Here is an 18,645-nt window from a genome sequence, read left to right as displayed (position 1 = left end):
CCCTCTTTTACATTTTTCCTTCTTTTTCTCTCTCCACATCTTTCTAAGTTTATCCCTCTGGCATACCTCCTTCTGGCTTTCTGTATGTGCATGCATTTGTGTGAGTGTGTGTGTGTGTGTGTGTGTGTGTGTCTTTACCTCAGGCCATCCCATGGGAGGCTTCACAGGCTTTAGAGGCCAAATGAAGTGTAAGTCTATTAAAACGGCAGAGCCAATGTGCAGATTCCCAGCATGGCATGTCGTTCAGGTGCAGTTAATTTCCACTTGATCAGCGGTAGATGTGTTACAGAAGTGAGCGCAGGGAGACTGACAGGTCAGCGTCGACACATCTACCGTCTTCCTGCCTCTCTTAGCAGCCTGAGGTGAACCTTTAAGGCTTTTCTATGCTTAAGCTACAGCTGTTATGTTACAAATACGATGTTACTGATCACGCGCGGAGGTCCGATCTAATTCCAAACACTGTCACAAGTTTCCACATAAATTCAGAGAATGACGGATCGGTGCTGCATCTCTCCGCAGTTCATTTGCAATGGAGATTCTGTTGATAACCATTCAGTGGAAACGGGACAAAACAAGCATGTTTGTAGGCTACACATAGCCTGCTGTTAGCGTATATGTGCCACAAAATCCCATGGAAGGACAGAGAGATTAAATGGGCCTGTTTATTCATATGAAGATGACAGATGTAGTAAGCTGGAGGAAAACGAAAGGCTCGGAGGACACACTATTCATTATAAGAGCGCCTGTGGGTCATCGTGTTTTTATCTAAATCAGGTCCCAGCCCATTTTCCGAACCGCACCACCAGGCTAGACACATGAGTTTCTGCTTAACCTACTTCAGGTGTTCAGGTAGTGTTTTGAATACATGTGCCATTCGTCTGCACCCGTAGAGAACATAGTACGGATGGCCAATGAAATATGCTGATGAACCCCTGAATAAAATAATAGAAATTGCACTATTTTAATTAGATATGAATTATAATCAGCAACTGCTGTGAGTAGGTCTAAGCAGTGTGTGTGTGTTGGGAGCAAAGTGACACAAGAGCAGCGTAACCAGAGTCTGTCAAGGATAATTACAGGTGATTCTGAGTGTAGCTTGCACTGCTAAAAAATTTAATTTGCTATTGATTTGATACTTAAATGGTCTACGTCCGTTCCTATCATTATAACATGGAAGCAGGGCTGCCAATACGAAAAGCCCACTGACTTCTCTCAGGGTGACTCCAAAAGGTTGCGAGGGAGTTTTATATATACTCAGCACCAAATGAATTCACAGAATCTCACTTTGCTATTCACATATGATGGCCCCTTCTTCAAATACAATATCATATGATGCAAAACTTTGTTGTCCAAATCAAAGCAAAACAAATACATTTAACATGCAAACCAACAGAGGTGGGACCAAGTCATTGTTTTGCAAGTCACAAGTAAGTCTCAAGTCTTTGCACTAAAGTCCCAAGTCTCAGACTTTGAGTTTTGAGTCCTAAACAAGTCGTAATGCGCTCATCATGTGATACCGTTTGCTCCCCCGTCTGTAATTTTCAACTCAACCGTTTTATATACAGCAATTTGTTTTTTGTTTAGTCTTTGTATGCAAACAAAATTATCTTTAGTATAATTTTTTCCAACTGGGGCTCAGTAACGTAAAGTTAGTTCTTCATGGTTCTCTCCTGCAACTTGATTGAATGCTGTCGGATTGGCTCTAACAAAGTGGATCTGGGGAATTAAGTGTTGACTTGGTGGAAATGAATAGCGTTAACGTTAGTTGATTCAGGAAATGAATTGATTCATGGCACACTTTCTAAATATACTTTTTAATCCTTGGGCTTGGGGGAAGGTATCAAGTATTTTCCAGTCAAAAGGCTCAAGTCATGACACACTGGTGTTAAAGTCCAAGTCAAGCTGCAAGTCTTTTTTTGATTTTGTCAAGGTCGAGTCGAAAGTCATCAAATTTGTGACTTGAGTCTGATTCAAGTCCACACCTCAGCAAACCAATACAACACCTCTATAAGCCAATGACCTCTTCGCCCCTGTAAATGTAAGAAGGCACTTGCTCGGACTACACCCATCTTCGAACTCGACCTTCATTTTTATCTCACCTGTAAAGTTTCGTAACTGCATCTTACACGGTTGCGACGATATCGTGGTGACAAAATCAGGTATATAAATACCTGGCAAAGTATTCAAAACCATCTCTGTGGTAGTTTCTGCTACAGTAGTTGTCTCCAGGACCACATTTTGTCATGATGACACACACACAGACTCACAAGATGAAAACAATACCAGCGTCGCTGTCGCGGCTGGTAAAAACCATAAACCATACTGTACATCCATAGACTTGTATTCAGATCCCAGCTTCAATTATTACTGTGCCAAAAGGATTTCTTGCAAATATTTCTATTAGGACTCACACACATATACCAACTATATTCATCTGTGAAGAGATTTACCGCTGGATTAGGATTTTATCTGTTATCACTTGGGACATTTAAATGTACATGCACGTTAGTATCCCATTTTTTTTACACTTATCCCAGCTTTGATCTTAATCAGCATATTACATTATTACATTATTCATATCTCTGTATACACGTTTCATAACAGTATCCATGTTTCTGATCGTCTGCGTGCAGGTGAGTCAGACTTTCACTTCATTTAAGTGCGTTGATCATCATTAAATTGTTTCTCGCGATTTTTGTTTTGTTTTACTGACTAACTACTATGTTACTTGAATTGATGGTGCGACTACAAACATGACAGTCAGTGATCACAAAACCTGGATAAAGTGTCTCATCACAGTATCCCAGTTTCTATTAGAAAATCAGGATAAGTGCTTATTCAGGTTTCTTAATCTACTCCTGTATGAAAGGTTAAGATAGTTCCTCACAGTGAAGGAGTGTCTGACTTCTCCTGTGATGGATGTTTCTAAATAGGAAGATGATTCCCCAAAAACGAGAGAAAACGAGTTCATGAATTTTAAAGCCTCATTTTACATGGCACTAAACAAGATTGCAAGATTTGTTGAACCGTGCAGTGATGATGAGCTGGATGTGGAGGTTTACTGGCATGACTGCAAAGGTAAATTAATATTTGGAAGTCTGCGTGTTGGTATGTTTTGATAAAAGGTGGGGTGGACACAAAAACTGACACCTACCTCTGCGTCAGCGGAGAGGGGGCGGAGGTCAGTAGCCCAGCTGTGACCTCTCTGGGCCCATTTCTCTGACAGACATTTGTCACTCTGCTGAGGGCTGTGTGCCGTAATAGATTATTGACCACCTCAGCAGTCCCATCACTCCGCAGAACTCAGATCCCCAATACGGCCACCTTTATCGCCACACAGAAACCACAAGAAAAGACAGAGAGCAACAGTATGAGGAACACCCGTTACGATGAATGAAAAGCTTATGTGTTACATGATATACATGTGAATTATTGTCTTTAGGAATCACAATATCAAATAAATCTCACCACATACAGTAGAATTAGATGGCTTTTCGGAGTTAATATAAATCTCTGGATTGCTGAACACAAGAAGAGCAAACAAGCATGAGTGTAAATGGGCTAGACTGCTCCTTTAAAAGAGGATGGGACACTGCTCCGTCTCTGGTGAATTGGGGAAAGTAGGTCTTTCCTCCATATTGTGTCTTTTGTGTTTTGGCACATTCTGGGCTCCTTAATTGTATGATAATTCATCTCGGAGCACTAATTTACCCCCTGCCAGTCGCTTTAAATGTTGGACCATTTTGTGAACCGGCACTCAGAATTAGAAATGAGCCGATGGCTCAAAGAAGTGTGTCTCCCAGCTAAGGAGCATATTTATACCCATATTCTTAAGCGTTTTTTTAACATTAGAGCTTTGGGCACACAAGTGCACATATGTGATATTTTCTCATAGAAAGACATTTAAATGGTTGATGTTTCCTGATTTGCCTCTCTTCCCAATAAAGTTTAACAATGATTGTATAAAGGAAAGTAATTCTTTTTCCTTTTCACAGCGAGGCTGTGAAAGAATTAGTTGTGATATTTAAAAACAAAAATAGCAGGAAACATTGTGCAGCAAATGAGCTTTTTTTTTTCTACACTGAAACGCACACACAATGATTCAAATCCAGTGCAGTTTGATGGTTTTGATGTGGCATGTTGGGTCTGCAATATGTCCCTCTCCAGCAATTCATATAATAACTACCTGCTGTTCGGATTCTTGGGCCCTGTCTGTCATGCGATTGGGGGACATTTAGGCTTATTTCGCCATTGCTTATTTAGCCACGGGAGGCCTATTAATTTCAGCAGGCCCTGTCCTCTCCAGGGGCGATCGCTACCCGCAGCACGCGCGTTCCATTGTTTAGATCCATTTACATCTGTGGTCAATGAATAATGACAGCTCCAACACAGCAAAACACATACTTGCACACAAATGCACAGGAATAGACATAAGCTGAACACAGATTTCCCAAATGTAAGGGTTAACAAAAAAAAAGGAAAATAAAATTTGCGGGGTTGCTTTGCTTTATCTGTGGAGAATTATGATTAAACGCTGCATAATGCCAAGCGGAGCTGTGACTCTTCTTTGTGATTCTCCACCCTGTTAGAGATTCTGCTGGTGCGTCTGTTATTTTGGCACCCTCCCAACCGTATTTGACCCATTAAATTAGCCACATTGGTTGATATGGTGCCATGCTAATGTTGAGGGTTTCTCTCCATCGGGTGCACAGACTCCTGGCACCCGGTGTTTCACTCTGGCTGCGCAAAAGAGGCTGTGCCACTGCTACCACACATCATAGAATATTAACCCTTTTCTGTTCCCTGGCAAATGCACCAGATGGCACAGCACAATAACAGCTGTCAATTTCAAGGCAGTGCCTCTTTGGTGGATTTTTTTTTCTTCCCCCCCTTGCTCTTTGGGACGCTGGGAGGATTTTTTAAGACATAATAAGCGAACTGATGTGCTGTTTCGGATCGTAATGAATCAAATGTTACAGCGGAGCAAGAAGCGTGTTTCCTCCCTGGGAAACCAAAGAGGTGTTACGGAGCGGGTGCAACAGTCGGCTGCAACACGCAAACACATAAACACGCACACGACCAGCGAAGGAGCTGTGGAAGAGATCTTGTACATTGAAATGTACGGCGCCAGGTTGAGGTTTCCCCTCCTTCCACCCGAGCGATCGTGGCAGTCATGAGATGAGGTCCCTGGTGCCCCCTCAGCTGCCACTCTAGTTAAATTAAAACTGAGGCCTCCAAATACATTCCTCATTGTAGGCCTAAAGCGCAGGAAAGTTGTATTTGGCTCAAGTGGCGGCTGGGGAATTGTCCCCCTAACCCAGTCCCATTCGCCTTATTTACATGATAAAAGCTGGAGTCAGGAAGAGCCACAGGCCCCGGGCGGTGGTGCTTTTTTTTTCATTCGTTTATTCATTTCTTTACCAACATCACTTCTCCTTCATCAGAGGCGAGTGACGAAATCATGGTAGCAATTTAAATTTAGTTTAACACACTCCCTGGAAAACAGGACAGGGAATTGCCTCTGTGCCCCGTCACGTGTCGCCACTTGTCTCTCGCCTTCCTGGAAGAGGAGGGGAGAGCGTTTTACATACCTCTGGCTGCACCATCATGTTGTGATTTGCCAATATCAGTGGCTTAGCCAGTCATGTTTCGAATGGCGCCATTTCTCCTAGTACTCTTTCTCAAGAGGACTGCGAGAGTATGAAAAGAGTTATATGGATTTTTACCTTAGTGTCCTTTTCAGTTCAATCAACTGACTTTCTTCAGCTGGAGTTATGAACACAGACTGTATAACTGTCACAGAGGTCATCTATCCCCTCTCATACTGTGCTTTGTAACTCAATTTCCCACCTGGCTTGAGCTGAGGGCGACACACAGAAGTCAATTCCAATAGCGACTCCCCCAAAGTGCATGTCCAATCGAGAACTCTGCAGTTTAACCTGAACGGACTTCATCAATCGCAGAGTTGAGGTAAATCAATTTCGAATTGACCTATGTCCCAGCGCTCTCTCGGGTGACACCGCATTGTCTATACGCACTGGCTGTCCGCACCTGACTCTGCTAAACGAATCTGACTTAATGACATCACACTGGAGCGTATAACTACCAGCTATCCTCGCTCTCATCTTCTTCTACGAGAGTCTTTTTATGCCACAGGTTTCCGGCCCCAAGGCTAAGAGGAGAGAAGTGCAGTCAGCAGGAGGTAAAAATCCATACACATCTCCTGAGATCTCATCACACCCATCAGTGTAAGAACTCATATAATCCTGCTAATGTCTGCGTGCCTGTCAATAGCGGCTCTCACTGAGACAAAAGTGTCCTAATTAGAAAATGAAAGTGCGAACACACTTTATCTGTCTGTGTGTGCGTGTGGCGGAGGGAGAGAAAAAGAGATGATGAAAAGCTAGTTAGGCGACGACAACACTGGAACACACACATCATTGAATTTGCATGAGTGGATCGTCTATTTGTAATTTTCATAATTAGCGGTATACCTTTCACAATCTACAAACGCCCTCTTCATATCCCCCCTGCCATTTCTCCCGAATGGTATCCTCCTCCTTAAAGATTAATTGAAGCCGGGATAAAACAAAATGGTTCCCAGGGGGTGGCCCACTGTTTGTTATTCATGTGGGTCTGAAAACAGCAACAGTAAATCCTCTAAGTTGTTGTTAAGCTGGGGATATTACCATATGTGTGCCATTTCCATAGACTGACAGCTCCCTCTGGATCAACTGGGGACTATTGATCTTGCAGCACTCCATTTCAAGTTAATTGTGCTTGAAATGAGGTCCACACTCCCAGGCATACCTTTGTTTGAAAGGTGGATATTCATTTTTATTTGGCAGGATGTTGATATCAAAGACACAGGATATATTCTATATTTAGTTTATGTTTATCCTGCAGACGCAGTTTCTCTCACAGCGATTGGTCAAACAGTCAAACACTTATAATAGGATGAAGAACGCAGGCGTTCGGTTTTAGGCGTGTTTTTCTCGGTTGTGATTGGACGGAAATAATGCCCCTCCAACACTGATAAAGTAGGCAATAGAAAGAGGAGAACATCATTTTCATTATGGAGTAGACATATAAGGTCCAAATTCTGTTTTTGTGTGACAGAGAGGGGGTTTAAGTGAAACTTATAATTTCTTATTGACTTCAGTCATGGAGAACAGAGGATGAGAGGCTGAGACAGCACTAGGGATGTCACCATACCAGAAATTTAGTAGTCAATACCAATACAAGTGAAATTCTACGATTCTCGATACCAATTCGATACCACAGTAAAAAACAAAAGTAAAACAATGAATCCTATGTACTTCAACATCCACTCCTTTATTACCATTTGCGTACTGTTTTTTGTTAGTTATGTTAAACAGGTCACAATTCCCTCTCTATTATCTATTTCATATTGTTGTGAAAACATCTCCTTCAAACTGGATTTATTCAAGTTTCTCGCCAGAAACTACATTTTACAAGATTACATTTGAACACATCATGATAACGTTAGAATTTACCTTAGCCCCATATACTCATTTTTACTGAACAGAGCCTGAACGCATCCTAATGTATTTCAATTCAATGCACATCCCTTGTTGAAATCAGCAGGACGAGAGCTAAATAACGTTAGCTGTTGGCAGCCGGTGGGCAGCCCAGTCCTGCACAGAGCTAACAACTAACGTTAACCAGCTCTCGTCCTGCTGATTTCAGCACGGATTGGTTGTTCACAATGTAGCATTATCAGGGAAACAATAGGCTGTTTCCCCTGGATGCGCTAATAGGGAGTTTACTGCGTCCCAAACACATTTTCTATCGCCCCCGGGACACAGAGTCGCCGTTAGTCGAACCCGATGGTACTTACGGTACGACTGCTGTCACATTTTCAGAATTTTGGCATCAACTTGGTACCGAAGTATTGGTTCTCGTGACATCCCTAGAGAGCAACATGCATTATTTGGAGATCATTTCTGTGGTCCTAATATTTTGTACACTTTGTAATAATGAACCATCTATGAGGTTATATATACGCATTTATTTTGTAACATAAGCTTATTTTGGGTTAACGTGACCCTGCATTTGGGTGCCAAAAACTGCTTTTATTTACAAGTTTAATGAAATGTTTTATATGAAAGAGCTTGATATAGACATTCATTTGTATACCTGCTTTGAACTGAGCGCCTGACACAGAGGCAATTAGTTGGCTCTACTCACACCGTTTAAAGCAAAGAAAGCAGACTTTCCCACCAACTAGCCAATGCACAAACAAACACTTGAGCCAGTATTTCATCTACTCATTTGCGGCGATTATTCAAAGAAAAAACCTTCAAAGCTACTTATGCAAGAGTTCTTAGGATTTCTTGTCTTAGCCTTGTTATCCTAATCGGAGAGAAATAGTCTGCCCTGCAAACTTGCCAGACTCAGAGGAAAAGGTGAACTTTGCTGCTGGAAACCACAGAAAGAACAGTGAAAGTTTCACAGCGTTATGGCTACTGTACGTACAGTATAATCCTTGTCATGATCCCTGCGCAAATCGGATTAGCATATGTGACATATGTGTGTTTTTACAGCTACTTTTGACAGCCCGACAGGAACAGAGTGTGAGAGGACTTCCAAGGAATGAAGCAAAGTACAACCTCATTAAGACAAAAGAGAAAACGGTGAGGTAAGCTCTGTTATGGCCCAAATACTGCCACTCTCACTGATTAAACCTCTCAGTCTCAACTGCATAATCCGGCCTGGAACTCATGATTCTTTAGGAGGGGAAAAAAAGGGATGCCAAACGAGTGTCAGTCCCAATCTGAAGACCATCTTGGAATATTCCCATTGCTTATTCCTCCGAGGCAAAGAGCACTTTACCGGGATGAGAAAGGATGCAAATTCCATCTTCCCCAGTAATCACTCCCATACCAGTCTGATGTCCCTGACTGTTGCTGGAACCATATCTGTCTGCAATATCACACCACAACAAATAAAAGGTGTGTAATGGAGGACATTAGAGGGGCCAGTGCATAGAGGCAGGATTTAATTTGCATGGCAGATTAGCCTTCTAGTCCCACTGGTGGGGCCACAGCCTCGGGGGCAAAGTCACCCCCTTTCTCCTTTCCTCCATCTCTTTTATTCCTTTATTAATAGGATCTAGTCTCTTCAAATCCATTAAGTCAATTGAGCAGGCCCATATATAATCTGATTTCAAATCCAGCATGAAAATGCTTAACCAGTAGCCCCGGCTCCATGCTGGTTTTCCTCTTCAGGCTGCTGAAGGGTCCAGTGAGGGAGGAAGGAGATGAGAAGGCGACACTGAGACACGATATACAAATCTCTGTTCACTGAGAAGATGCAAGAAAAATGAGACTGCCATCAAAGAAACAGCATTAGTTGTGTCAGCAAATGCCCAAAAACAACATTTGTTGACGTTCAAGCTATATAAGTAGACGACCATTGGTTTGTGGACTGCCGTTTTTAAGCCTCTAGTTTGGCATCTTGGTGGAAGTGACACAAGAGGGTGGAGGGTGGTTTCGAAAACTGAATAAGACACTTTTAGGCGACCAAAATGTTATAATTAACTTTCATGAACTGAAAACACACTGTGAAAGGGTTAAAGTTGTAAGACGAAAACACTGACAACTCCCAGACGCCGTGGTAGCGACCTGTCAATCACAAGGTAGCCACACCCTAAAGCATCCCCTGCTTTATGGTCTATTTGACTCTAAATGGGACCATAATTTACTAAATGAACATCATGCTGTATTGAAGAAGACTTGAAACTAGAGATTGAGACCATAAACTCATGTTGACAATGTTTACTGAGGTAATAAATCACGTGAGAAGTAGGCTCATTTTCTCATAGACTTCTATACAATCAGACTTCTTTTTGCAACCAGAGGAGTCGCCCCCTGCTGGCTATTAGAAAGAATGCAAGTTTAAGGCACTTCAGCATTGGCTTCACTTTTCAGACCTGGAGGTTTCCCACTGCGTTCAAAGCCCTCTAGAGGCCGTAGGAATTCTGACTCTTGTTTGTCAGGAGAAAAGGAGGAAATAGTATAGCATAAGTCATAGAGCCACAGAGGGAGGATTGAGGATTGACAGATGGGTCAACAAAACTTTGAACTGTTCACTTCCCATTTCCTTCAAATAGTCAACATTGCTTTCTTTTAACTATAACAACAATCATTTGCTGACCTTAAAGGCAACTTTCTCGCTAGATTTAGCACATTTTGGAGCTCGTGCTGCCTACTACTTTCATTAGAAAAGAGTTGTCAACACTGGACTCGGTTTTTCGGTTGGTCCATTTTTTTAAATCTAGTGTACTCTTGCTAGTTTCTCAGCATTACCAACCCTACCTTTAACCAAGTGGTTATCATTGTAGCCATGAAGACAACGTCATTTTTGTACCTAAACCTAACCAAACCATAACCATAGGAGTGCAAGTCTAAAAAGCAGTTTTCCTTTTTTAGATGCAGTGATTTGTAACTGTGTTGGAAGGCACAGACAAATTACACCATCCTGCTGATATACGTATGTGAGATCAGAAAAGGCGTCGTTCTGAAGGGCAGCTACAAACGATGCATTTTGCCATTTAATTCAAAAGGACTTGAAATTGGCACATCTTAACGAATCATCCATAAAGTTGATGGGGTTTTTTTTTTCTGCCGGCCACTGCACGGTCAGTAAAATGTACTGCATGTGCATTTACAAAAAAAGGCCAAAAAAATCCCTGAGTGTTGAATACAAAATAAATACTTGTTACATCTTCCGGGCTACCTATTTCCAAATCCCAGTGGAAGAGGGAGAGATTGAAAGAGAGAGAGAGAAAGCACGGCTGGAGGCTTTTTGGTCTCTGCCCTCTGCGCACTGGCCTGACTGGGGCCAAGTTTCGCCTCAGTGCCCCGGCGAGCCTCAGCTTTACACAGGCAGACAAATACACACACACTCACACACACACACCCACACACACACACACACACATACATACACACACACACACAGACACACACACACTCACACTCACGCTCACAGCTGGGTTACCAGTTATTAGACAGCAAGAGGAGAGAGCCAAGTACACACTTTCACAAAATCATGCATTCATAAATACATTTACACATCCTGCACTCTTCTCTCTACGACACATAACTGAGTGACATGGAAGCGAGCGGCTTGACAGCTTGAAGTGCTGCATAAAAGGCGCGGCGATTATAAACACAGGGGGCTTGTAATGAGCTGCGAGGGCTTTCTGTGTCAAAAATATTATTGAATATACGAAAAGAATTTCCAAAATGCCACGTTTGAGAATAAAACTTCTAATCTAAAATCATTTTGTCATCATTTATCCCGAGCTGCCTGATGAGAAAATCATCATCTGTGAGCGACTGCGGGGGTGTCTTCTGTATTGACTTTGAAACTTTGCCTAAGGTCTGCCAAATATCCCTCACTATAGGTCCATTATGTATCCTGTGATGTCAACCTTGAATTACATCTGTGCACCCCCCCCCCCCCCCCCCCCCCCAAATACCTCCCACCCCAATCCACGTCTTATTAACATAGAAGGCAACAGCAGCAGCAACAATGTTTTGCTAACAGTTCATGCATTACTACTCAGGGGAGGGTTAGCACCATGCATCCCTGCATCTCAAACACACACACATGTTCCCCAGTGTGATTCAGTGGGAGAAGAAAAAAAAAAAAAATAACACAACACTGCTGATCAGAGCTGCTCAGCCCGCCTGCTCTGCACTCGGGGCCCCTGACAGAAGCAGTGATGTTTGAGATGCAGGGAGCCCTGAGTTTGTCCATCACTGATTAGTAAAAACTCCAGCTCTTCCTACCCAGCTGCAGCTGATATGCGCGATCTGGTGGGTCTTGACACACGCTCCGAACAAGCTTATTTTTTACAATAAGACATAAGTGGACACAAACACACAAAGGCACGTGTAAACAAACGAAGACGCACAAACACACGTGCGTGAGGCGCGTGCACGCACAGACGAATGCTCTGCAGTGCGCGAGAGCTGTTGTTTAATTTGTAAAACACTGCTCGGCAAAGCCGGAGCAAAGCAGGCAATTAGAGACTCTTCTTCCTGAGCACTTGACTGTATTCCTTTAACCTTTACACAATGATTTATGTCAAAGGATTTGTCACCTTCGCAGTGGGGCCTTCACACACAGCTTTTCAAAAACACACAATAGGGGAAAAGGAGGGGGGGGGGAAACTTAAAATCCTCCTGTGAGGATTTGGGAACTTATATAACTCCCAATTATCAAAACTTCTTGCAGCCTGTGCAGGCCTCCCCTCTGTTTGTAAGACTCACAAAATATCTACAGTGCCACTGAAGAGTGTATAATGCCTGTATGCCCACATGACTGGCGAAAACACTCCTGCTCTTTCTGCCCCGCTGAGTCCTGCTGCATAATGGGGGTCTTGAAGGCTCTGGGCTCAGAGCAGGCCTGCCTAACAAAGCCTTGGTGGCTTGCAGCAGACAGGAGAGTGTGTTTGCGAGCCGGTTGCCAAAAACTAATTTCCAGGAGGTTTTCTGTGGGATGCAGTGGCAGCGGCATGACAGTGTGAGGTTTAGATATCTTGGTGAGCGGGGAGGGCTGGGGGTGAGATATGTAGGTCTTTTGTAAAGGTCCAGAGAGTTGGTTTCGAAAAAGAGGAAGTTTGCAAATTGGTAGTTCAGAATAAATTTCAAGAGTAAGTTTTTACTTTTTTGTTTGTTTCGTTGCAATTTTGTAAATTTCCACCAATTCATTGAGTTTTTTTTGGGGGGGGGAATTAATTTCAGATTAACCGCACTACGGAATCCACTTTCACCAGTCCGTCAGCTAGTCTCGTATTCATTTCACTCACTCTGTATCCATCTCTCATGAGTATTTTTATCCTCTATCCCCCTCACCATTCACTTTCCTTTTTGCTCCACAGTAATGTACCTGTTTACCTGTTGGGTGGTCTTGAGCTGGGCTAAACTAAAGCCCCAGTCCCTGCAATCTAAGTGTAGAGTAGCTGCTAATCCGATTTCAGGAAACAGCCAAGCCCCCACCTCCCTACCCTCCAACCCCCCCCCCCCTTGCCTTTCACCATCCCAGCTTACCCCTTCTCCTCAGAGAGGGGAGGAAATAACAGAAAACATGAGTGACAGTGAAGGAGTTGGAGGGAAAAATGTTTGAACTGGGAGTTTGGTTATTGAAGTATTTTTCAGCATACTTCTGGACTACATAACCGGGGCTCTCTTACGTGTATCTGGCCCTTTAATAAGGTGCGACACTGAGGACATATTACCTGCTCACTGACTGCTCTCTCCTCTGAGTCCACTGTGCCCTCTCTGGTACGTTACCGAGGCCAAACATAAAGCAGTGTTTCATGGTGCTGGGGCTTATCTGGGCTCTGAAAGTATGTGAGACATGCCAGGAAACAAAGGAGCGTCTCTGCGCCCACTAGCAGGGTGAGCATATCCCTTTCACGGGCCACACATCTCCCCTGGCTTTACTTATTTGACAGGCTCATGGTGGTTTTCAGAGGAGAAGGTCTGCACCTGGAAAGAGGCTGACCAGCACGGCAAATGGACCACCGTTGTTGGGAGGAGAGGCAGAAAGCAGACTCGGTATCCAACATATACATAGTCATATGTGTAAATATGACATGTTTGTGGTGTAAACCTATTTATTTCATTAATACTTTCTAAGCCAATGTGCTTTGAGGGATTTAAAAATCCAATATCAAACATATTTTAGTACTTAAATGGCCATTTAAATGGTCTTAAAATCAGTGCTAAAGACTGAATTCGAATTTAAATTTAAATGTTACCAAACAACAAATTATAAACTCTACAGTTCTGGTTCAAATCTGGAGATTGTTGAGATTTGTGAGTATCTTTTGCAGGTTATTTAATCACAACTTTGTATTTGTTGTAATGATTTCTTTACTTATGAAAGGTCAATGAAGGATAAACTTATGGAATTCTGAACGCAAGTCAAATTAACAATACAATAATAGATACGCTCCAAAATTTAACTTGTGAGTAAAACACATTTGCAGTAAAATGTAAGTAAACATACATATTCTGAAGAATGGCCTCTTATGGACTTAAATTATGAACTCATTGACCTGCCAGAATCATTTTAAGGTGCAAAGCATCATATTTTCAGAGCCTATCCTAGAATATGTTTTGCAGATAAAACCATATTCTACAAAGTAGTAACTATAAATGAAGAGGAGAAAAAAATAAGTGAAATGCAATGGAGCAAAAGAAAAGACACATACACTGGTAATACTACATTAAACAAATTAAAAGAGAAAGACTTTTTTACTTTCCACTGCTACCCAAAGTGTGTGTGTGTGTATATATATATAAACAGTATATAAGCTATAAAATGCAAGATGATTGAAATGCTTCCAATTGCTTGACCCATATATACAGCTGTGAGGAAAGAAGTGGGCCAGAGCGACGGTATATGTTGAGGCTGGACTCAGACTCTGCTTACCCTGAGGAAAGCATGGCCTCAACTGGCCAAACATGAGCAGTACAACCCACAGCACATCCCAGCTTTCCCTCCGTTTGTACAGCCACTAAGCAGGCAGTATGAAACCTTGCAAATTACACAAACAAAACAATATTTTTTATGCATTTATTTCTCAAAATGCTCATTTTGAAGCAATGAAAAAAAAGGGATATTAGTGTGGCAGAAACCCTGTGAAGGTGCATACAAGACAATGTCATACTGACATGAATAAATCTGCTGTGGTATATTTGACATGAAGAAACCCCACAACAGACACACACACACACACACACACACGCACAGAGTGGTGTTAGGACAGCATTGTGTGTGACATGAGGGGATCGGTGTCACAGCTGATCCCTTGTGTACTGTCAGACAGCAGAGACCCTCAGGGCCCTCCTTTACTGCTGAGAATACAACAGTCCATACGGCATCTGTCGTACCCACTGAAAAACAAGCGAGTGTGTGTGTCTGTGTTTTAAATGCATGTGTGTGTGTGTGTGTGTGTGTGTGTGTTAGGGTATGCACATTTTGTTGTGCATTTCTGATTCTGACTACAGAGTCATCTTGTTGCAATGCCCAATTTCATTAAAATGCCTTTCTCATTCCCTCATCCAACCTCCAACTCCCACCCAACACACCTTTTTTGTCCAGCTCATCCTAACCTGCCAGCCACCTGCCATTGTGGCTACCTGATTAGCCCCATTCTCCAGAGCTCTTCCTGTGTTTATTTGTCCCATCTTTAACGACGGGTCACTGTGGTTGCAGCCACTGATGACCTTGTTCTAGCACTCCTGACACAGTAGGATTGCTCCATAAACGGTCAGTAAAGACGGAGTGTCTGGGGGTTAAAAGCCTCCACTGTCACAAACAAAGGTAAGTTAACAGTGACTTGGTTGTGATTGTAGCCGGGCTTCTGTTGCTTCTGGTACGACTGTTTCCTCAGGTTCCTTTTAGGGGAGAGTTTATTGCCTGATTCAGAGACTTACCCACTGCTCTAAAAATCAATAATTTGCTTTCTCTATATAGGCTAGAGTGAGAATTGAACACCATACAGGTAAAAGAAAAAGACTTTGTTTTTGCACTATTAGTTTAGTATGGCATATCTCAACAACCAGTGGATGGATTGCCGTGAAATTTGGTACCAGCATTCATGGTCCCCAGACGAGGAATCCCGTTGATTTTGGTGATCCTCTGACTTTTTTTCTAGCACCACCAGCAGGTTGACATTTTGGGCTTTTAGTGAAATATTTTTATAATATATCATATTTTTTTTATTATATATTGACAACTATTGGGTGGATTGTCATAAATTTGGTACATTTGGGAGTAGGCCTGTCACAATATCAGATTTTCACTACACGATCATGGCCAAAAGAATTCATGATCTATACTATACTCTATATTCTATACTTAAGAAAATTGTATTTAAAAAAATAATAATGCTATCAGTCAAATTCATCTTTAACTTTGTTTATTGTGCGTTTTTGTCTCTTTTTTTGTCAAATGAATTACACTCAAAATACGAGTGTAGGGAGGTGGAGAGAGAGTCTGTAACATAACAGTATATATAAAATGATTTAATATCATTTAAATATTTAGGGGGATCTATTGGCAGAAATGGAATATAATATTAATAAGTATGTTTTCTTTAGTTTCCGCCGGAAAACAAGACACGGGAGACTTCTGTTGGTCTTGAGGAGCTGCAGCATTTGCATCTGCACAAACTGCAACTTCCACTATACATTCACTTGATATTTTCAAAGCTAAACTGACTCTGTCTTCTGCTCCAATAACTCACTTGTTCGCTCACACACGTTTGTCATCGGTCTCTCTCTCTCTCTTGCTTCACCACTCTGCTATTCTACGCTACTCTTACAACAAATGGCTCTAGATAGGGCCATTTGCGTTTTCACGTTAGCCACCGTAGTTCTTCTACACGGTTGGCGCACTGGAGTTTAAATTGGTTGCAATCTGCAACCTCACCGCTAGATGCCGCCAGATCCGACTCACTGCACCTTTGAGAGGCGCTGGATTATTTACACAATATTATCATATGTGTATTATAAACATGATATGTCATGTTAATAATGTAATAATAATGTATGTCAATACCGGTATATTGTGACACCTCTATTTGGGAGATTCATGTTCCCCTCAGGACGAACTGCAATAACTTTGATGGTCCCTCCACTTTTCATGCAGCGCCATCATCAGGTTTATAACTGTACTGCAAAACTTATTTCATGACGTTCAAATCAGCTTTACTTTGTGTTTAGTGCTAATTAGTATGATCATTAGCATGCTAACACGCTAAACTAAGATGGTGAACATGGTAAAAAATTATACATGTGAAACATCAGCATGTTAGCATTGTCATTGTGAGCGTTAAGCATGATCACAATTATGTTAGCATTTAACTCAAAGCACTGTACCTAAGTACAGCCTCATAGGCTGCAGACTCTTAAGGCCGTTAAACACCCGGGGCATTTTTTTTTTGTGCGATTAATTTGCACGTCAACATCTTTTTTCGAACTGTTGTTTTTGTCATAAGTACTTTGACACAGACCGCGAATACTACGTGGCGAAAAACCGTCGTCATTTTCATTCCAGAACGATGACGAGCCCCTGGTGTGTAAAGGCCTTTAGTCTTGTTAAAAAAGAAATTCTGATATTCATGTTACTTCAGTACTTGACTTTTCCAAAATTTGAAGGGTACTATGATAAGACACGGTAAATGATTAAATCAGCAACCTTTTTCTAAAGCCTTCAAACTCAATAAACAGTGACCAAAAAGGCTAACCACTTATTTGTTTAACCACTGTGTCTCCATCAGGGCGACTGAGAAAATGTGCTGATCTAACACTTCTATAGCTGCTGTGAGGAGAAGCCTCTTGAGAAGGCACCAAGGAGCTCGGTCCTCTCCCCGGGTAGACACAGACAGAATGCTCCAGATTAACTGGTTTTCTTAACGTCTCCTCTCTGGCGAGGTTTCTTTCAGCGGGCTGAGAGGCAAACAGGACTCACTCCCCATTAGTGGAGGTAAATGGCTCTTCTGTGAGCAACGGGTTAAAGCAGGGCAGGATAAAGGGCCTCTCCACACACTTCTTCAGCCAGATTAGAGAGGTGACTCTTGTCTCGAGGATGTAAATGTTTATACGCGCACAGGAGAGCACTCTACCGTAGGAACCTCAGCGGTGTCACTGTTACGTTCATCATCAGGAATTCACAAGGCTCTGGTCGTCAGCAATGAAACAGCTCATGATAATGCACTTCATCCTGCAGTCAATCACCTTGCATGAAGCCGTTTAGTTTAAGCTACACTTTAAGATTAAAATGTTATTATAACCACTACTTTAGTATTAAATGTTGGAAGAAATTGGTTTAAACTAATGGAAAATATGCCATGAAACTCTGTTTGACCTTTAGCTGCTATAACAACTATTGAAAATAATTATTGGAAAACATCGGAATGGAAGAATTAAAGACTAAAAAAAATTAAAAGGCTTGAGAATAAATTTAACAGGCCTAATTTTACAGTTATTAATGGTTTCATAATTTGTCCCTTTATGTAATATGTATTATAAGGTTATAAATATATTAAAAACAATATATTTGCATGAGTTGCCAAACTATCACAATAAATTTTTTCCTCCCAGTTTTTCAACTCTAACTCTTCCTTACTTCTTGAGAGGAGGGGGAAAAAAACCTGCACCTAATAGCAGGCTCATTGCTTCCTCGCCAGCTACCAGCCCCTGATTGCATTTCAGCCGAGAAGTAAATACTACATGCTCAGTTACCAGGTGAAATCAAGCAGGCAGATGTGTCTGCAGCCTCAGTAGACACTCATTGGACCCTGCCTCTGTCTACCTGTGACACAGAGTTTCTAGCCAAGTCAGCTGCTGCTGATCCATGTTGCTGAGTAGGTATATATATATATATATATATATATATATGTGGGTGTATGTGAGAGAGAGAGAGAGATGGAAAAAACTAGGGAAAAGGTAAGAATAATTTAGTCAACTTTTTAAGAAATAAACATGTAATACAGATCAAAAGTCATGGGTTTGTAAGATTTTAAATGACTGAATAAAACTCCATTTAAATCAATAAAATAATAACTCAAAGTAATACCAATAACTGCAGATTTCG

General features: G+C 41.9%; 1 long non-coding RNA gene across 3 annotated transcripts in view; it reads right to left on the bottom strand.

The window, feature by feature from the left end:
* Positions 1–18,645, bottom strand: part of LOC119495329 — a 68,979-nt gene that overhangs the window by 34,110 nt on the left and 16,224 nt on the right. For all 3 annotated transcript variants that reach the window (XR_005208447.1, XR_005208448.1, XR_005208446.1), the window contains exon 4: positions 3,155–3,324. This is a non-coding gene — a long non-coding RNA (uncharacterized LOC119495329). The remainder of the gene's footprint in view (positions 1–3,154; positions 3,325–18,645) is intronic.

This window comes from Sebastes umbrosus, chromosome 10 (assembly GCF_015220745.1).
Source record: "Sebastes umbrosus isolate fSebUmb1 chromosome 10, fSebUmb1.pri, whole genome shotgun sequence".
In the NCBI taxonomy this organism is placed as follows: Eukaryota; Metazoa; Chordata; class Actinopteri; order Perciformes; family Sebastidae; genus Sebastes; species Sebastes umbrosus.
This window is presented reverse-complemented; position numbering and strand designations above follow the sequence as displayed.